This window comes from Acomys minous (assembly GCF_964271855.1).
Source record: "Acomys minous genome assembly, chromosome: 16".
NCBI classification, from domain to species: Eukaryota; Metazoa; Chordata; class Mammalia; order Rodentia; family Muridae; genus Acomys; species Acomys minous.
Genome location: NC_140498.1, coordinates 55099763 through 55120364, shown reverse-complemented (window position 1 = coordinate 55120364; position 20602 = coordinate 55099763). Strand labels below are relative to the sequence as shown.

Genomic DNA, 20602 nt, shown 5'->3' with positions numbered 1-20602 from the left:
GCTGGGCCGGCGCCGGGGGCGGGGCTGCACTTGACAGTGGCGGTCGCCCGGCAGCCGAGCGGGCGCAGCGGCTGAGCGCGGCGCGGGCAGCGGGGAGGGCGCAATTCGGCGGCCCAGGGTGGAGCGGCAGGCGGCGGCGGTGCGATGCTGCGGGTGTCCCCGGGCTCTGGCATCGCGGCCTCTTCCTAAGGTACCAGCTCCGCTCGTCACCCCCTTCGCCCCGGGAGACCCGCGCGCCTGGGCAGTGGCTTTGTGGAGCCGGTGGGTGGGGCTGGGCGGGGCCGCGCCGTCGGGCCACTTCCCTCAGACGACGAGGTGGGGGAGGAGGTCTCCAGCAGCTGATGGCATCCCCACGCTGCGTGCTCCTCAGCATCGCTGTGTTTTCAAGGAAGGTTTGCTGAGGCACAAAGTTGGGTGCGGAGAGTTTGATGGCTCCCTAGTCCCCGAGACCCTGGAGGGACCCGTAGTACTCTGCCCTGTACACCTACACCATGCGCTGAACTGGAGCGCGCGGACTTGTGCACTTTCCCACACGAGCAGCCCTGCTCACTTGGAATGTTGCAAGGGGAAATTGCTCTGTGGGACTCTCCCCTGGGAAGGAGGATTTTTGCAGTCGTAACTACAGCTCAACCTGGTAGCCTTTGCAAGGCTCCAGTGCCCCCAGGAAAATCCGGGTTTTGCCAGTGGCCTGTAGAATACCTATGCGTTAAAGGCTTCAAAAATTAAACCTATCTTACTTTCTAACCAAAGATCCCAGATCCGTTGCACACACAGGCCAGCTACATATGTTGAGTTTAATATTTTATTGCTCTCTAGTTCATATTGGCTTGCCTTTAATATTGGGACAGGTGAGGTGAAGCAAGGGGAAAAGTGATGAAGTTTTGATCCACTTCTCAGGGTGAGAAAGGAAGACAGAATACAGAATGTGTGTGTGTGTCCATTTGATCATAGCCAAAAGTTCCAGCTATCAAAGTAAGATGGATTGATTATGAGCGTTATTTAAAAGACTTTCAGTAATGTAGAAGAATTATACAGAGCCGTGCGTGGTGGCGCACACCTTTAATCCCAGCACTCGGGAGGCAGAGGTAGGTTGATCGCTGTGAGTTCGAGGCCAGCCTGGTCTACAAAGGGAGTCCAGGACAGCCAAGGCGACACAGAGAAACTCTGTATTGAAAAATCAAAAAAAAAAAAAAAAAGAATTATACAAATAGACTCATCGTAACCTATGTTGCTTAAGAGAGATGGAGAGATGGCTCGGTGGTTAAGAGCGCTGGCTGCCTTTGCAGAGGACCTGGGTTTGGTTCCCAGCACCCACATGACAACTCACAACCATGTGTGACTCCAGTTCCAGGGGAGCAGATGCCTTCTTCTGGCCTCCATGCACATGGTGCCTATATGTAGGCAAAGCATCCACACACAAAAAAAATTAAAATAAATAGAATTTTTTTTAAAAATGCATTAAAAAATGATTTAGCCAAGACTGTAGGAATAGGCTGTGATGGGATGACTTGGTGGCCGCTTAGCATTTGGTTACTGCTTAGTCTCACAGTTAACAAATCTTAACAAGCATGTTGAATTCTACCTGATTCTAATACTTTCCTGGTTGCACATAGATTTTCACATCCCACATCTTCTGATCATGACAGCTTTTATGCTGTAAGATGACTTTCCTATCTCCTTAGCCAGGGACGCATTGCTCAGGTCCTTAGAATTTACACACGCACAGCACTGACCCCGTGTCAGGCACTCAGTCTCACTAGGTGTTGCACATTTTTTTTCACTATCACTCTGATGTAGCACCATTACCTTTCCTGAGTTGTCCGTCTTCCTACATAGCTCCGGCCACCCTTGCGCTCTCTGTGGCCTCCCCGCTTTTCCCTCCCAAGGGTTGGGATTACAGGTATGTGTCACCATATCCAGCTGGCCTGACTTCATTTTGGATGAGTTCTAAGAACCACATGGCAGGTCAGTGATCAAGGTCGGCTTTGAACCCGAGTCTGCTTGACTCCCTGCCACCATTCTGTGACGTCTCCAAGTTTCTGAGAGTGAGTCGCCTTGCTGTCATTCAGTACAGAATTGAGATGTGTGTCACCTGACCCGGCTTATTCATAGAAGATTTCCTCCCTCTGGGCTACTGTGTGCCTGTGTACGGAGAGGCAGCCCCAGGTCTCTCCCCCTGCTCCATCCCATAGGTCTGATTTGGGGTGTGTAGGTATGGTAAAGCCCATCCCTTTTCAAGAACTCCCCTCCACCCCCCACCTGGTGCTTAAAGGAGCAATCTCCGCTCTCTCTGTCGTCTGGGCTTATTTTAGTTCTGAGCACACAAGCACACCTTGCTGATTGGCAGCAACACATCCCCTGCAGTGTTCACAATGACTCACGTGTCCTGCGGTCCCAACTGTCGCCTGGCCTACATAAAAGGAAAGGATGAAATGAATTTGGTGGGGAAAGAAATATTAGTCCAGGGAATCCCTAAATTCGCAAAGACTGCCCCCCCCCAAAAAAAGGAATGGCTAGGATGTGTTAGGGACGGGAGGTAAGCCTTGTTTGGTGTGGGAAGGGCCTCAGCTCTGCTGTGGCCTGCTGTCCTGGAGGTGAATGTGGTAGCACACCCATGTCTACTTTGATATTTATTCTCACTGAGGAACTTGCCATTTGGCTGAGTGGCATTAAAGCTGATGTCACGATTGTGACCTAGCAAGTTTTGAAGCTGTACCTAATGAAGTCTGTTATCATTTACAGCCATGGTTATGGAATTTCTTTTCCTGAGTGAGTGAGTGTGTGTGGGGGGGGGAGGGGGTGTTTCTTGGAATGGTTTTCTTTTTTCTTTCTTTCTTTCTTTCTTTTTTTTTAACAGATCTTTCCTCAGGTTTATTTGTAGAAACAGCATAGGACACTGGTCATCTGTAAATAGTGCGTAGGTAGGTGTGTCACACCAGTCCATCTGTCTTCACATTGACAGAAGCCTTTTTTTTTTTTTTGGAGCCTTCACAGGGGCCTGGGCATCTTTGGGAACCTAATTTGGGGCTGAAGCCTGGGCCTTAGCTGGAGCTGCGGCCTCTGCCTTGGTTTGAACCTTGACCTTTGGTTGGCAGAGCCTACGACCCTTGGCCATGTAGCTTCAGATCCTCTTCCCAAGCTTGGGATGAGCCATGAAAGCAAGGGCTGAGTTTGTGGCTGGGGCCCTTTGGCATCTTGGGCTTAACAGCCTTAGGCATCACAAGGGCCTTAACAGCCTCTGCACGGCACTCATTGCCCGGGCGTTGTTTGCCTGCGTCTTCTTCAGGCCTTTCTTGTTGTACTTCTTGTCAAAGCGCATGTTCCTCAGGAACTTGGGGTCAACCCCCGTAAGAGGTTCGTATCTTTATGACTGGGGTTTCTTGGTGCCGCGTCTGTGACATTTGTGGGACTGGTTGTGTGTGGTGTGGTTCTTGGACGTTCTTGGACTTGGCCGTGTCTGCATGGTAGCCCACGGCTCCTGCAGTGCCTGGGACCAGAAGAGCTTGCTAAGGTCTTCAACTCCTTTGGTTCAGAATGACTTCACAGCACTAAGTAAACGGAAACAAATGCATTTTTGAGCTGTGACGGTGCTACCTGGGGACACAGCCCAATTCTTGGCACTTGGCTGCTATTACCCTAAGTGGTTAGAGTCTCAATGTCTGTGTCTATGCTCTGGGGGTTCAAACAGATCCTCCTGAGTGCTAGTGCCGCCCCATCCCCTCCAGCAGCAGTGAAGTTTGAGGATCTGAGATAGCCCCGTATCCCTCGCCTCTCACTTCTAAGCATCAGTACCAAAATAACAGGGAAAGTAGAGCGTGACGTTTGATTGCTGTGGCCCTCTGCACCAAACAGAAGATGTGACAAGAGCATGTCTGGACTAACAGTCCCTAAAGCTTCTTTAAATGACTAGTGATCTGTGAAACTATGTGGAAATAGTGACATTTTCCACTTTCATACAAGCGTCACGTATAGAGATGTCATGATTTTACAACCATCCAAAACCAAATGGCTTTCACTCTGTTCCTAAAACTTGTCAGGAAACAACAATCCATCCCTACAGTTTCACCAACTCTAATATATCATCATCTGGGAGATATGGTGTGAAAATCTGGGCTAGAGAGATGGTGCGGCAGATAAGATCACTGTCTGTTCTTTCAGAGGTCTTGAGTTCAATTCCCAGCATCCACATGGTGGCTCACAACCATCTGTACTGGGATCTGATGCCCTCTTCTAGCCTGCAGGTGTACATGCAGATAGAGCACTCATATACATAAAAGTAAATAAATAAATGTATTTTTTTAAAAAGAAAAAGTGAAAATCTGGACCATTTTACGGCCTGCCACTCGTGACACTGTGTGTCTAGATCACAGCGGTTCCCTGTGGTTTGGGGTGCCCTTGCGTGATGCCCTAGCTTGCTGTCCTGGTGCTGCGATGGAATGTTCTAGCCAATAGCAGCTTGGGGAGGAAAGGGTTGATTTGCCTGCAAGGCTATGTAGCTTAGTGTTTGTCCACCACAATCATCTGGAAAGAGGGAATGTCAAGTGAGTAATTGCCTCCATCAGATTGGCCCATGAACACATCTATGGGGCATTTTCTCCACTAAAGATCGATGCGAGACGGCCCAGCTCACTGTCTGTGCTGCTGCCCCCAGGCAGGTCCCGGGTACTGTCGGAGAGCAAGCCGGTAAGCAGCCTTCTCCTGTGGCTCTCCACTTTAGTTCCCGCCTCCGGGTTCCAGCCTTGAGCTCCTGACCTCCCTTGGCGATGGACCATAACCAAGCCCTATTCTCCCCAAGTTGCTTTTTGGTCATGATGTTTATCTCAGCAACTGAAACCAAACTAGGACACAGGTTATGGTCGGCTACTTAGGGAAGCCTAGCCGGGAATCTGGAGGCAGGAACTGAAGTGGGGATTGCCCAGGAACACTGCTTACTGGCTTGCTGCCTCTGCTTCCTGCTCATCCAACTTTCTTCCAAAACCCAGTACTGCAAGCCCAGAATTGGTACTTCACGCAGTGGGTGGGCCCTCCTGGACCAATTAGGAATCAAGAAAATGCCCCGCAGATATGCCCACAGTCCAGTCTGACCGAGGCTATTCCTGGAGTGAGGTGAGGGTTCTCTCATCTCAGCTTGGCTTGGCCAATGATGAACTGACAATGCTTATGCACAAATCCAGTAACAAACCTTAAGGTAGCTTCAACGGTGTGTGTCTTTCTTCAGTCTAGTGAAGCATGTGTATTTTGCTTTACAAAACACAATGGAAGTGCCAATCAAAGAGAAACATTTTCATCTGCTGTTTCTGCTCCACTGCTTTCTTTTATGCCTGGGTGGGGTGCAGACATAGTTACATCTTGCAGTGCCAAACCATGCATGATGATTGTTAAAAACAACTTAAGTGATACGTTGTTGCATTAACTTTCCCTGGGAATGTGAACAAGTGGTTGCCCACCCCAGATGAGGGACCAGTGACAAACCAAAGAAATCATTCCTTCCAAGTCTAGCTTGGGTGAACCAACGAGTTCCCCGATTGGGGTCACTTACAGGAGGATAACAACTTATAGGTGGCTACATCACTTCGAAGCCCAGCAGCTACTTGCTTATGAGTCCTGGAGAGGGTGGGTCTCATGCTGCCTGGTTTCAGCCCCACCCTCTCCAGGGCAATGCTAGTGGGCTCGATCTTGTGCCTGTCTACTGTGAGTGATCACAGATGCTCTCATTTCATGACAGCACTGTGATTGATGCCCGGAGGGCAGCACTCTGTGACATGCAGCTCAGAAAAAGCAAAAACGAAGAGGACAGCTGTGGCTTAGCTAACGGACATGTGTGTGTGGCCCCCGCTGTTGTCAATTTGTCATCGCCGTTACATGCACTGTCCTCACAGCTGTTGAAACGTGGATAAAGCATCAGTGGCTTAGCTGGTGTGTTTGTGGAACTGCAGGCCCTGGGACTCAGAGACCGTCTGTGTCCTGTGCTGTACTAGGGTGGCAACCACTTGGGACAGTGACACACAGTGATCACGTATAGAATGACTGAGCTTTAAACACCCTCCCTGGAAGGCATGGAAACACCTCAAGTTGCCTTCAAGTTCTGACGGCTGTGGAAATGCCAACCACACTAGCACTGAGTCCTGCCTCTGGCCTACAGAGCCCCTCTTCAAAATACTTGATGGTATTACAAAATAGTTTGTGGTAGGTTACATTTCAGTACTTTTGGTTTTTTTCCATGGAAGGAATCTATGTTTTATATCTGGGCTCTTTTATATGACCTAAACTCACTGCTGACTTTGAACTCTACTCTTGGTGTGGACTCATGTCTTCCTCGTGTGCGGTCAACAGGCTGTGTCATGACCAGAGCGACGTCTCTGTCCCCCAGCTTGGCCACTGAAGCTGCATGTACAGCGCTGAGAATACATGCCCCGACCTGTGTACTAATGCCGGAAAGGCCTAGGATTACAGTTTGACATGCTGCAGAGGAAAAGGAGTAATGAAAAAAAGAGAAGGAAGGTAGAAAAGAAAGGGAGGGAGGAAGGGCAGACAGACAGATGGAAGGGAAGGAAAGAGAAGGAAGGAAGGGCAGCGGCAGCCTCGCAGCACAGTGTGGACCTTCATCTGTCGTTGGCTCGGCCTACGCTGCCGCCTGTGCAAGCAGAATGCACTTTAGGCCAATTACAGGAGGATGGGCAATTGTGTCAACAGAAAGCATGGTGACCACACCTGCTTGGCCACTGCTCAGCAGCAGATCCAGGGATGTCACCCAGACGAGCCCAGTGTACGTTCCTCACAGCTGGGCCTGCAAAGGCACACCCACTTCCCTCCCAGTGACTGTGGGGCCTGAACACACAGCTCACGCCTGGATTTCTAAGATACATCCAGGCTACCACTGAGGGCAGGATAATTGGTGTGGACAGAAGGCCACCACAGAGTGTCCACAGCTTACAGGTGGCATTGTTTAACTGTAGTACACACCAGGACTGGCTCTCTTATCTAATAGGAAATAATTTTAATGCGATCTTTTTAGTTATATGCCAATAAAACGTAAACACGATTGCTTCTGTTTAGTATTGTTAACATGAAGCCCAAAGTAATGGAAATCACCAAAAAAATTTTTTTTCTTTTTAAAGTTTAAAACTTGTTTACTGAATATAGAGAATGGCATGACAGAAGGTTAATTCCACAATTTGGGGGAGTTCTGATATCTCAGTTTGTTTTAATCTGGTGTAATAAAAAACATAGAAATGGGGGCTTGGAGAGATGGCTCAGCAGTTAAGAGCATGGGCTGCTCTTCCAGAGGACCTGGGTTCAACTCCCGGCATCCACATGGCAGCTCACAGCTGTCTGTACCGCCAGTTCCAGGGGATCCGACGCCCTCACACAAAAGAAACACAGAAATGATTGCCGCTGAGCAAGATGCGTTTATTACTCACATTTTCTGAGAAGGTTAGCTCGACGCAGTTGCCAGGGCTTCCAACTGCAGAAGGCAGAAGGGGTGAGGAGCCGTGTGGGTGGGAACAGGCGAGGCAGGGAGCGGGTGGGAGCTGGTTAGTTTGAATCCTTTCAGCAGGCAGTCTGTAGAGGATGGAACTGTCCCTGATTGGCTCAGCCCTTGTCCACTAAGCTACTGAAGAAGTCGCAGTGGGCTCTGATTGGTTAGCAAGGCACGGGCATACAGAAACCAAACCTCGTAGTTAATACATGGGGATTGGGGGTGTTTTAATGGTTAAAGTAGTGAATGAGTCCCATGGATACATAGAATGTTCTATGAAAAGGTCTGAATGTACCCATTCAGTAAACATTAATTATATCTGAGTCACCATGCCGGATGGTCCAGCCATGCATCGCTCGGTCCTTAAAGGCCATGGGGTAGTCAGGTATTCAGTGTTTATCCCAAGAAAGCCAGAAAGTGTGTCCTGCATAAAAAAGATCCCCTGGTAAGCCACCGGGATGAGAAGGAGGCCTGCCAGGTAAGTCTATGAGAAACGATGAACGGCGAGCTCGCAGCTGCTCGGCTTGCCTATACAAGACACTCAAAACTCCAGCCTGGAGAGTTGGCGGCTGATTGGTTGATTGGTTGCTGAGGACGGAGGGTCCTTTTCCCTTGGTGCTGTAGCCCCTGGTAGGTTGTCTGAGCTGCAATGGATTAGCTCGCCTCTGCCCTACTATGGGTTTCTTAAGCATTTCCCACTTGCAACCTCTTGTCAGCCAAGAAACATCTACTTGATCTTGGGTATATAGGTGCCCGACTCACTGTTCTATTGTCTGAAGTGGCCCAGGTCGCTCCTACAAAGCAAAGTAGTTAACTGGTGTCTTGCTTACAGTTTCAGAGGATGAGTCCATCATCATGATGGTGGGGAACATGGTGGCACGCGTGGCACTGGAGCTGAGAGCTACATTCTGATGCTCATGCTGGGAAGAGGGAGGGAGGAAGGGAGAGAGAGAGGGAGGGAGGGAGAGGGAGAGAGAGAGAGAAAAGAGAAGGAGGAGGAGGGAGGGAGGAAGAGAGGGAAGGAGGGAGGGAGGGGAGAAGGGAGAGGAAGGGAAGGAGGGAGAGAGAGAGAGAAGAAGGAGGAGGAGGGGGAGGAGGGAGGGGAGGGAGAGAGGGAAGGAGGGAGGGAGGGGAGAGGGAGGGAGGGAGAGGAGAGAGAGAGAGAGCGCTCACCTGGGCCTGACATAGCTTTTGAAACCTCAAATCCTACCTCCAGTGACACACTTCCTCCAACAAGGCAATACCTATTCCTGATGACTAAGCATCCAAAATATGAGCCAATGGAGGCCGTTCTTACTCAAATCACCTCAGTAGGTTGGTATATGAAACAGGTATGAGAATCAAACACTTACTACCAGAAAATAAATTTATTGTAAAACAGTTTTTTGCATACTAATGAGATGGATCTGCTTGTTTGTTTTGACATAAAGGATTAAATTGTGACTAAGTATTTGATACTACAGGACATCACACAGCCTGTGTTCTTTCTAAATTATTTTACTTTATTTACATTTGCGTTTTACCTCCATGTGTGTCTGTGTGAGGGTGTCAGAACTCTCTAGAAAGTTGTGACCTGCCATGTGGGTGCTGGGATTTGAACCCAGGTCTTTTGTAAGAACAGCCAGTCCTCTGAACCACTGAGCCACCTCTCCAGGCCCCCATATCCTCAGCATTTTTTAAGAGTAAGTCAAAATTTAAAAAAAATAAGAAATAAATAAAATAAATTCAAAAAAGAGTAAGTCACTATTTTGACTGATCAGTACTGACAACACTGATTCTCCTAAATGCATAGTATTATGAAATGGTAGAAGTCTGTTTAGGACCATTTTAGAAATGGTTGGAAGCTCTGCTGTAATCCTAAACCAACATTCTTTAACTATTTCTTTTTCATATGAAACTCTAGTCAGCAGTTTTTAAAACCAATCACTTGAAGGAAACACTCCAATGGTAAGCTAACGGAATGGCTACACAGTGAGGAAGGATAGTAGGAAAATATCCTAATTAATTATGGCTTCCATAATTAAACCATTATATTTCTTAAAAACAAACAAGAGCCTTTGCAGGTACAGTAAGAACACTACAACTGACAATGTGCTTCAGTCTCCAGTCGGAGTTGCAGATCCAGGCTTTGTCGCTTGGCGTGTGGTGACGGCACATGCCATGCGGAACACGTTGTATGCTCGCTACCAATGTCGCAGTGAAATCACACCTAACAAATGACTGGTCACAGGTTGGCTTTTGGACTCCCGTTTGCTTGCTGTGTGTCCAGCAGCCTCTTCACTGTTGCCAACTTTTTTTTTGCGACTCAGGGACGCAGTGTAGCAGCTACTGGTGTTTATCCGTGTTTACATCATATTTGGTACTGCAGATCTAGACACATGGCAAAGTGTATGTAAGTCTATGCAGATCTGTACCATTTTATTTAAGAGGCCTAGGCATCCATGGATTTTTGTATCCCTGGGGGTTTAGCTCCCCATGGATACGGAGAGTGATGGTATTGGGTGTTTGGGGGCATAAGAAGTCTGTGACCCAAACACATCTGGACTAGTTGTCCATTTGTGCACAGCATGAGACGCGATCGATGTCTGCTGATGGCTATGTGGTTGGCAGTCGCCCTAAGGGCTCCACATTTCTTGTCTAGTTCACTTAATCCCCATGTGTGGCACAGCCTGTTACTGCCACTGTTTTATAGATCAGGGAACTGAAGCGCAAACAGGGTGGGTCTTTTCCCAAAATCACCCTGACAGCAGTGAGGGAGAAAAAGCCCAGCACACCCAAGAACTGTCACTTCAGCACCAGGCGTACTGCACACCACTTTCCTTGTCTGGTACGTAGGGTTACTGGTTTCTTCCTGGCTGGTGGGTTCTACAGACAGCTGCCTCAGGTTGAGGTGTTTTCTCTCTCCCTCTCAGCCCAGCCTCGTCCACGGTCAGGGCCAGGCTTCAGCGAGCCCTTCACTGTCACACGCATGCACAATTCCCTCACCAATCAAGTCGAACTGAGAACTCTTTTCCCCAGAAACCCATCTCTTCTCACATGAACAATCAGGTGAGTGTGGGAGGCAGAAGGAGAGCGAGGCACTTTAAAATGAAGGGGAGCAGGGTGCTCTTTATTCCCCTGCAAGAGGCTCTGCCCGCTCACACAGCAGTAGAATTAAATCCCCCTGAAAGGAGAGCAAGCGCAAGGCCTCCGTTCAAGACTCATGCGCTGAGACCAGAAGCTGCCATCTTTACTTGCCAGATTTTGAATTCTAGATTTGTTTTCTTCTTCAGTAGCAAGAAGAGCCTATGTGGCTTCTGACGTCTCCAGAAGCACTGACTGGACAGTGCGTTTAGGGACAGAGTCCACAGCTCTGAGCCGCTAGCAGAACCTAAACATTCATACAAACAGAATGAAGTCTTTGCTGTGGCCCACCCTGGAAATCTTGGGGCGTTCGGGAATTTCGAGAAATCAATTTTCCACATTGCTCTTTAATTCTCAGACGTCTCCAATTGGTAAGGGACGTCTGATTAACACGTTTTAAATGTTTTTAAAACATTTGTTTTTAAAAAATGAAGTGTAATGCATTTTTGTATGTGTGTGGTGTGCATACGGGGTTATGTGTCCATGCCCGTGTGAGTGTATGTGTGTGTAGGGGGTGCGTATATGTGCATGTGCATATTACTCGCTACCTTATATATTCGCTGAGGCAGGGTCTCTCTGGTGAGCCCAGAGCCTGCTGATAAGTGGTTGATCTAGGTCCCTCCATGATCCCATCGCTGCCCTCTAAGGGCTAGAACATCTGGCCACCACACCCACCCAGTTTTAACATGGGTTCAGGGGCTCCTAACTCTGGCCCTTGCTCTTGCATACCAAGTGTTTTAACCACAGAGCTGTCCCTCCAGCTCTCAGTGCTAAAACATTTCTAGAATATTCTCTTATGTAAAGAATGTATGTTCAATTAAGGAACATTGAAGATTTAGGTAAGTACAAAGGAGAAAGTAGAAGCCGTCCGTAAGCCTAAGGCTGGTTCTCCACATTTTGATGTAGTATTTACAAAAATAGACCCAGTCCATATGTTATTTTATAAGTTGCTTTTTTCCCCCAGAAAACATTTATTCCAGACATCACTCCATGATAGCGGATAATTAGATAGATTATTTTAGGTAGACCTTAATAATCCAGTTGTCATTCCTGTGTGTAAGACACTATAATAGTCACATCTTGGGGGCTGAAGTGATGTCTGAGCAGTTAAATATGCTTACTGCTTTTCCAGAGGACCTAGGTATATTTCCCAGTACCCACATGGGAAACTCCAGTTCCATGGGATGTCACCTCTTCTGACCTGTGCGTGTTCCTGCATGTGTGGCACACAGATGTACGTACACCCAGGCACAACCTCACATATACACATATACATAAAATAAAATAATAAGAAAAATCATATTTTTTAAATGTAAGTATAAAGACAGTTATTTCTCAGTAACAAGACTTAGGCCTGTATCCACCTTAGCACAGGACTTTTTGTGTGCCTCGTGGGGTTTTCTAGTAGCACAGGCTTGGCTTCTGCTAAGCGTGACCTCTGCATTGGGGTCTCCCCTCAGCCCAGGTCATTGGCCTCCCACTGTTTGGATGGACCCCGCCAGGCCCCAGCATTCCTGGTGGCTCTGACATGGAAGTACACTTGGGCTTTTCTTGCCTAGCATCCTGCGATGGACGGGTGTCAGGAGACTGCCTCTTTAAACCAAGTCCATCTGCCAATAAAAACTGTGCCATTAAGAAAGCCAGCGCCCCTCCACCCGCATCTTATAATTAACATTTCTACCGCTGGCTCTCAAGGATTGCTTCTCTTGGGACCAGAGCTACCAAAGGTAATTGAAGCCCACGCATGCTACCCAAACTGCATGGCGATTTAGGTCCCTCCATCACCCTTGGGGGCTGCTCACCAATGCGCTGGCTCCAGCTTCTCTTCCATTGACTTTCCCTGGGTTCAGAGTCTAGTAAACAACCAGGCAGCCAAGCTGTGGTTGCCAAAGAGACATGCAGAAGCAGCCTGTCCTCACGGCCGCCCCTCAGAGCCAGTTCCACGCGTCACACGTGAGACTCACTCCAGCTTGGTTCTCCTCACTAGACATTGTGCCGTAAACAAATACGTGTTTTGCTTTTGATGCCCAGTTTCTGCAAAAGCAGACTCTAGCCCCAAAACTGTATTCTAACTAATTGGCATTCATTTGGTTTTAGACAGCTAGAACTTTGTTTTATCCCAATCTGTCTCCACCTTGCCCCCAAACTCCTGGCAAAGCCACAAACAAATCAAGACAGAAGGCATAACTGTACTGTGCGTATACGTGTACATCATCAGCGTAGCTCACAATTGTACACATTCTCACATATTGTCCCATGGCTGAGTGCCTTGAGCTCACTAGCCACACATTGATTCACCATCAGGCACCCCTTTCTCCTGGCCAGCATGAAGGCCAGGTCAACTCTCTCTGGCCTCCCCCAAAATGAAGCCTGGGCTCTCCCTTCTCTGACAGCCTCTTGTCCCTGAACCTTTTCCTGCTCTGTGACTTTTTCCCCCTCTCAGCACGGCCATGGATGCATCTGAAAGAACAAAGCTCACCGTGTTTCCTGTGGCCATCACAACCGTTAAGGCTCCCTGAGACTGCTGTAACTAATGGAAAAGCTTTCTCCTGAAAGGATGCCATTTGCGGCTCATTGGATGGAAGCCATAAGGAAGGGTCACCGACCTCTTACGTCATGGATGCTGATCAAGGCTGTTATGGCTTAGGGACCACGAAACACTTATCTCCTAACGTGGCTTCCCCCATCTTGGCCTTTGGAGGTGCCCGACTCGTCGGCAGAAGTGGTTATGGGCCCCAGAGACTGCAGCAGCCTACTTAAATAAGCTATCAATAACTTTAAAAGCTTTCCAGCATTGATGCTCCCCACCGCTTATCGGCCAATGTGAACCGGATGAGCACCTGCCTCCTGTTTTAACTTTCTCCTGGGTGTTTGTTAAATGACACACAGCCGTGTTGTATTATGTGTCTTTCCTTGGGCTTTTTTATAAACAGAAATGGAGAAGTTCACTTTTTGTTGTACTGTGTCCTTCAGTCCGCAAAGCAGTACAAGTCGGTTTTGAAGAAAAATTATACATGCGTTTCGTCCCCGGGGAGCAGAAGACAGTTCGGGCTGGCACAGGCTTCACGCTTCCGTCTGGGGCTGTGAAGAGCAAGGTCAGGAGGAGAGGCAAACAGGAGCCCTGTTCTAGCTCACTCCCACCCCGCACCAGCACAGTGCCTCAGGCCCACAGTTCAGAGCGGTGGCCGGTACCCAGGACCCTCCCTGTCCAGTATCCTGACCAGGGTCTCAAAGGACTCCAACATGTAAGAACCACAACCCTGGGTCTTCCTCCTCTTTGGCCTCTTCTGTTGACTCCAATTAAATCTTACTCGATTCTAGAAGAAAAGAGGTTTCAAGTGGTCTGGAGCTGCCCCGACGTTCTACAGCGGGGAGGGGGGAGAAAGGTGGCATTTAAAGCCAAGTCCTTCAACTTCCTAGCACACAGTGAATCCGAAAAACATGGCTTCGAGGGATGACCTGGGCTGTCCTCTCTGGACGCAGGCTTCTGGTTGGGGCAGATGCTGAGTTGTTTATGGATGGCCAGACTGGCTGCCGCTCACCTTTGTGAACAGCTCCTTCTTGCTGCGGCTCACGAGGACACGCACCCCCACAGCGCTGGCTCCGATGCTGGACAGGTGGTCCAGAGACACCTCAGAGTTCTACAGTTCTCAAGCCCACCTTACAGGTGCAATGATCTGGTTGCGTGTGCTCTATTGGGTCCTGGGCAAGAACTGGTGACGTTTGTTTTATTTCTATTCGGGCTGTGAGTTCCATGTGAGTATTGACTTGGGTGGTTGAGTGTTGTATGTGAATGCAACAAAACTTCCATTAAAAAAAAAAATGACAAGCCTCTTCCACCATCTTTCTGCACTGTCACCATGGTGACATGAATGTCTTGGCAGATGCTCTCGAGAGAGAGAGCATCCACAATGCTGAGAAGAGAGGCAAACACCAGGTCCTCATCAGGCCATGCTCCACAGTCATCTCCTGCTCCACAGAGACCATCTACTCTACTTTGGCCAAGAACTGCTAATACCAGCATCCTGGACTTTATCTCCCAGTACCAGTACATCTTCCAAATGGGGAACTGTGAGGATGAAGCCTGGGGACATTGGTGAACTGGGAGCATCGATGACCACAGAGCTGGGGAAATCCCTGTGAACCTCACAGGCAGGCTGAACAAGTGTGAAGTGATCAGCCCTAGATTCGGTGTGCAACTCAAGGACCTAGAAAAATGGCAGAACAATCTGCTCCCGTCCCATCAGTTTGGCTTCATCGTACTGACAACCTCAGGCAGCATCATGGACCATGAAGAAGCAAGACGAAAACACACGAGGAGGGAAGATCCTGGGATTCTTTTTCTAGAGATGTAAAACGTAAATGAAAAGCCTCTGTGGACTGTGATAAAAATGATGAGTCTGAGGCCTGGAGCGGTGGCTCGGGGGTCAGGAGAGGTCCTGTTCTTCTATAGGGTTTGGGTTCCCAGCACCCACGTCAGGTGGATCACAACTGCCTATAACTCTCCCTCCAGGGGTAGATGCCATCTTCTAACCTCCAAAGCCACCTGCACACACACGTGACACAGACACACATGCACACATCTACATACCAATAAAATAATGAATCTTTTAACCAGACTTGTCTGAAATAGTATATATCACAACCAAGTGATATATGTATATGTATATGTATAATGTTCTGCCTACATGTACACCTGCACACCAGAAGAAGGCATCAGATCATGTTATAGATGGCTGAGAGCCACCATGTGGTTGCTGGGAATTGAACTCAGAACCTCTGGAAGAGCAGTCAGTGCTCTTAACCTCTGAGCCATCTCTCCAGGCCAGTTTTTTGTTTTTGTTTTTGTTTTTGTTTTCCTGTTGTTCTTTATTGGACCACACACCACACACTCACCAGGGAAGAGGTGAGCCCACCTTGTGTTCCAGGAAAGGGAAGTAACAGCAAGTGTTCCATTTGGAGATAATTTTATTCTTCTAATGTCACTATTGTAAAGAAGAATCTATAGGAGGGGATCCTCCGTGACTTACTTTATCTTTGGTGCTAGTTAGCTAGCTAGCTTCTCTTTGGTGTGAGTTAGTTAGTTAGTTAGTTAGTTAGTTAGTTAGTTAGTTAGTTAGTTAGCTTTCCTTTGGGCTTAGTTAGTTAGTTAGTTAGTTAGTTAGTTAGTTAGTTAGTTAGTTAGTTAGTTAGCTTTCCTTTGGGCTTAGTTAGTTAGCTAGCTAGCTTCCCTTTGGTGTGTGTGTTAGTCAGTTAGTTAGTTGCTTATTAGTTAATTAGTTAATTAGCTATATAGCTTCCCTTTGGTGTGTGTGTTAGTTAGTCAATTAGTTAGTTGTTTGTTAGTTAATTAGTTAGTTAGCCAGCTAGCTTCCCTTTGGAGTATGTGTTAGTTAGTTAGCTTCCCTTTGGTGTTAGTTAGTTGGCTAGCTAGCTTCCTTTTGGTCTGTGTTAGTTAGTTAGCTAGCTTCTCTTTGGTCTTGGTTGGTTGGTTGGTTGGTTAGTTAGTTAGTTAGTTAGTTAGTTAGTTGAATTCTGATGAGCTTTTGCATTCTTGGATCTGCTCCTGCGTCTTATCTGTGGACTGGAGTGAGGCTTCTGGAGTTTGCAAATGCATCTGCTTGTGAGGCTCTGTGCAAAAGGGCCTCAGTGTTACTGGGACAAACATCATCCTGGTTTGATTCTGTTCCTGGGAAAAGACGCTAACCAAAAGCTGGGGGCTAGAGAAGGTTTATTTCAGCTTACAATTATAGCCTATCATCTAGGGAACTCAAGGCAGGAACTTCAGAAGAGGCTGTGGAGCAGGCAGGCGGTTGTGTCTCTCAGCTGAGGCCATGGAACAGGCAGGCGGCTGTGTGTCTCTCAGCAGAGGATGTGGAGCAGGCAGGCGGTTGTGTCTCTCAGCTGAGGCCATGGAGCAGTATCTCTCAGATATAAGGCACTGGCAGTGAATTAAACTACCTGGGGCTTAGTGTATGCGTGAACCCCCAAAGATGTCATCTTTGTCCTACGCGCAACTGTGGAAGGAGCCATTTTTCTTCCTTCCCAATTGGCTAATTCTCTGAAGGAACAGGAACACTCACTCTGTCCACGTTGTGCCACACGTCTTAAAGGGTTTATTCTCTCTTGCTTTTTCAGTTTATGAGCAGACGTATTTGAGCACGTAAGAAATTAAACATCTGTGGCTCGCTCGGCTAAGATTTCAACATGGTTGTGCAGCCATGGTTTTGGGAGCACAGTGGAACACTGTTGTGAGGAGGTGTGTGTGTGTGTGTGTGTGTGTGTGTGTGTGTGTGCGTGTGTGTGTGTGTGTGCGTGTGACAGCAGCGTTCACTCTAGTCCTCGTGTGGCACTGAAATTGTGCCCCACGTTTCAGTTCTAAGCTAGAGATGTTCAGTCTTTATTTTTCTTTCTTGCACCCTGCCAGTCACCTGGAGTGCGGAGAGTTGTTTGATAAAACTGGTTGCTTAACAGTTTCAAACCAGGTAATTCAGGCTCCTGAAGGGTTCTGAAGATGGGGGGGGGGGGGCGGGGTTCTTTTCTTTATGACTCATGGCTGCATTCAGGTTAATGACAAGCCATTCTTTCTCTTTATAGGTTGGCTTTCAGTGCAAACTTCTGCTTTCTTGTTAAGCTTGGTCTGTTTTGTCCCATCAGGAGCATGTGTGGCGGCGGTGATTTTCCTGGGGCTTGCCAAAAGTCTTCTCTCTGCCTTCCTCGAGGCTCAGTGAAGCTGCCCCGGGATTTATAGTATAAAAATCTCCGCCTAGTTGGTCTCAGCTTTGAGCGTGGTGAGGGGAGGCAGTCCATGGCCACCATGAGGCAGAGTTCAAAGCAGGTTGCATTGCAGATGAATTTGTTCTAGTTCTCTCTCCCTGTCCCCCCCAACCCTCCCACCCCCACTCCCCCCACCCTACCCCCCACTTCTTCAGAGTTCTGTGTCAGTTTGAAGCCTGTTGTTGTGAGGAGACACCGCAGCCAAGATCAATGTGAGTCAGGAAGGGCTCCTCTCAGTTTGCGTGTCCTGGTAACAGTCTGCTATTGAGGGAAGTCAGGGCAGGGCCATGGAGGCAGCAGCTGACACAGCAGCCAGGGAGGAGTGCTGGCTGCTGGCTTGCTCTTCCTGGCTTGTTCGGTTTACTTTCTTAAACAACCCAGGCCCACCTGGCTGGGGTGGGTGGCACTGCTCACAGTGGACTGGGCCTCCCACGTCAGTCATTAAGCAGGACAATGCCCCTATGGACTTGCTACTATGATGCAAATGTTTCCTTAGTTGAGGTTGCCTTATCCGAGATGCCTCCAGCTTGTGTCACGGTGACAAAACAAAGCAAAAAAGCCTAGCCAGGACAGGTGTGGCCCTCGGATTGTGGGGTGAAGACGCCAGCAGCGGGGACACAGGAATTGCAGTGCCAAATAGTAAAACCTGGACAAAAAAAAAATTCCAGGTCTTCAAACCCTCCCTCCCCATTCTCAATCGTGCCCCAGCTCCTTGACCCACACCAGCACATGTTAGTGGCTTTGTTTGGTTATTAAAAAGTACAGATTGGGCTGGAGAGATGGCTCAGTGGTTAAGAGCACCACCTGTTCTCCCAAAGGTCCTGAGTTCAGATCCCAGCAACCACATGGTAGCTCACAGCCATCTGCAATGTGATCTGATGCCCTCTTCTGGCCTACAGTTGTACATGCAGGTAGAACACTGTATACATAATAATAAATCAATAAATCTTTTTTTTTTAAAAAAAGTACAGATTATAGTAAGGCATGGTGGCACAAGCCTATAATTCTAGCATTCGGGGAGGCAGAGGCAGGAGGATCACTGTGAGTTCAAGGCCAGCCTGGTCTACAAAGCGAGTCCAGGACAACCCAGGCTACACAGAAATATCCTGTCCGAAAATAAATAAATAAATAAAAATTATGTCTGCCCCACAGGCTTGTTGTAAAAGGTGAACAAAAGAGTGCGGACGTGCCCTGGGTTGGTGAGCCATTTAGAAGCAGTGGGAAGGCAAGGTCAGAGTGAGAGATGCGCCATGTCTGGGTACCATTCCTGACAGCCGGGAAAGTGTGTATGCTACATTTATCCCGTATCATCCTATGTGGGTTCTAATTGTAATGTCTTGAGGAGACCCGTGGGGAGGACAAGTCGGGTTCAGAGAATAGTGTGACAGGTGCTCATGTGTGCTCATGGCATTTTGATGACTCTGACAATTACCCCCAAGAAAACTTTCTAATCAGCTGGGCTGAGCCTCAGACGGCGTTTCTGCATTTCTCACATGACTACCTAGAAACCCAAAGCATCAAGGGTAAAGGCATTGTGTTTTGTGTCTTGATAGGCTGAGAGGAAAACCAATCTGGGAAAACCGACCCAGCAGCACTTCACACAGGAAACAATTTCTTCTCGCTCCGTTTTACATTTCAACCTCTAAACAGCCGAGCTGCTGCTCTGTAATTAGAAATTAAACATTTGACTCCAGAAGCTGTGGGAAATGTCAGGCTCACTCTCTACTCCCCCGCATGCACCATGTTTACTTGATTTGTTATCCTCTCAATGAAGAAAATGCATTAAGAATGTGTGTTAGAAAAGGAAGACTGAATGATTTGTGCAATTCACCATTTGAGGGTATATTAGACTTTTACCCTAGTTACCCGTGGAATTTCCATAACGGCATCTTAGTCGGCCACTAAGCATTTGTCTTGTGAGTGGCCGCTGTTAGGATGGCACTGGGGTTTCCTGCGCAGGGAGGATGTGCCCCAGGGCACCGCAAACTTGAGGTTTAAATGGCTTATGTGGTGCTGTTCTGTTGCCCTGGTGTGGCCAGCGTCATATCCAAAGGGACTTAAAAACGGACTAGCTACTAATATGTAAAGCCTACAGCCTGGTGACTTCGCTTCCAGATAGCCTGTTTGGTTTTGTTGTTGTTTGCTTGTTTTTAAGGTTTCTCTTTCTTCTCTTTGGAGGGAGTGCAGCGCGTATGCACCCTTGAGCACAGTGCGTACGGAGGCCGTCAGACACCTCAGAAACAGACGTTCAGGAGACCATAAGCCTCCCAATGTGGGTTCTGGGAACCGAACTCAGATTCTGTGGAAGAGCAAAGGCTCCTCACCACCGGGCCGTTTTGACAGCACCCCCTATTAGCTATTTGCCACTGGGCTGTTTTGACAGCACCTCAACCCCACGTTAGCTATGTCCTAACCTCTCCGTATCTTGAGGAACTGTCCTCAAAGGTAACCTTCATGCGGACTGGTCACCTAGAAAGCGTGTGTTTCTTTGCACCTCAAGGCCTTGAACTCTCGTGTTATGCTCTGGTCACAGGGTCCACTCACTCTTCCAGGAACGCAAAGCTTCTCCCACTGTGGGTCACAACCCCATGGGGATGGGCGAGGTACAGACCGAGCGTGCAGGTTGCGAAAGATTTCCCAACAGCAAAGGTTTCTGAATAAACAGTGGCCAAAACTGAATTCAGCACCAAAGGCAGAGTGAGTCTGAGGTGCTGGCAGTGCTGGCTCGCCCTGCATCTGGTGACCTCACTGCAGCCACGGCTCTGAGCACTTTGTGCTGGTTTTGGCACCCTGGCACGCGGCACCAGTAAGCAGGGCCTGAAACACCCTGGCTTGGATTGGAGGCTATTGTGTGTCTTCTGCTCTCGCTGTATGTGCAAAGCTGTCTGCTTCTATAGGACCAGTGGTTTCGCAAAATTTAATCCCAGCACTCAGGGAGACATAGGCAGGGGGATCTCTGTGAGTTCGAGGCCAGCCTGGTCTACAAAGTGAGATCTAAGACAGCCAAGTCTACGCAGAGAAACCTTAGAAAGAAACGGTGGTTTCATCACTCAAGACTTTTAAATCTTTCAGCCAATCATTGCGTAAATATCAGATTAATGTGACTTTGTATTATAATGTGTTAGCTGCATGAATAGACCCATCTCATTAGTGTACAAATTTGCTTTCACTTTTTACAAAATGGTAAAGTTCTGTGCATACCAAAGGATTATTTTTTAAATC

General features: G+C 48.2%; 1 pseudogene across 1 annotated transcript; it reads left to right on the top strand.

Annotated features, from left to right (window-relative positions):
* Positions 1 to 100: 100 nt before the first annotated feature.
* Positions 101 to 15215, top strand: LOC311587096 (small ribosomal subunit protein uS8-like; annotated as a pseudogene). Its single transcript, XR_014783578.1, has 5 exons — positions 101 to 190; positions 10173 to 10528; positions 10753 to 10974; positions 12163 to 12330; positions 13047 to 15215. The product of XR_014783578.1 is annotated as a small ribosomal subunit protein uS8-like (transcript).
* Positions 15216 to 20602: the final 5387 nt, after the last annotated feature.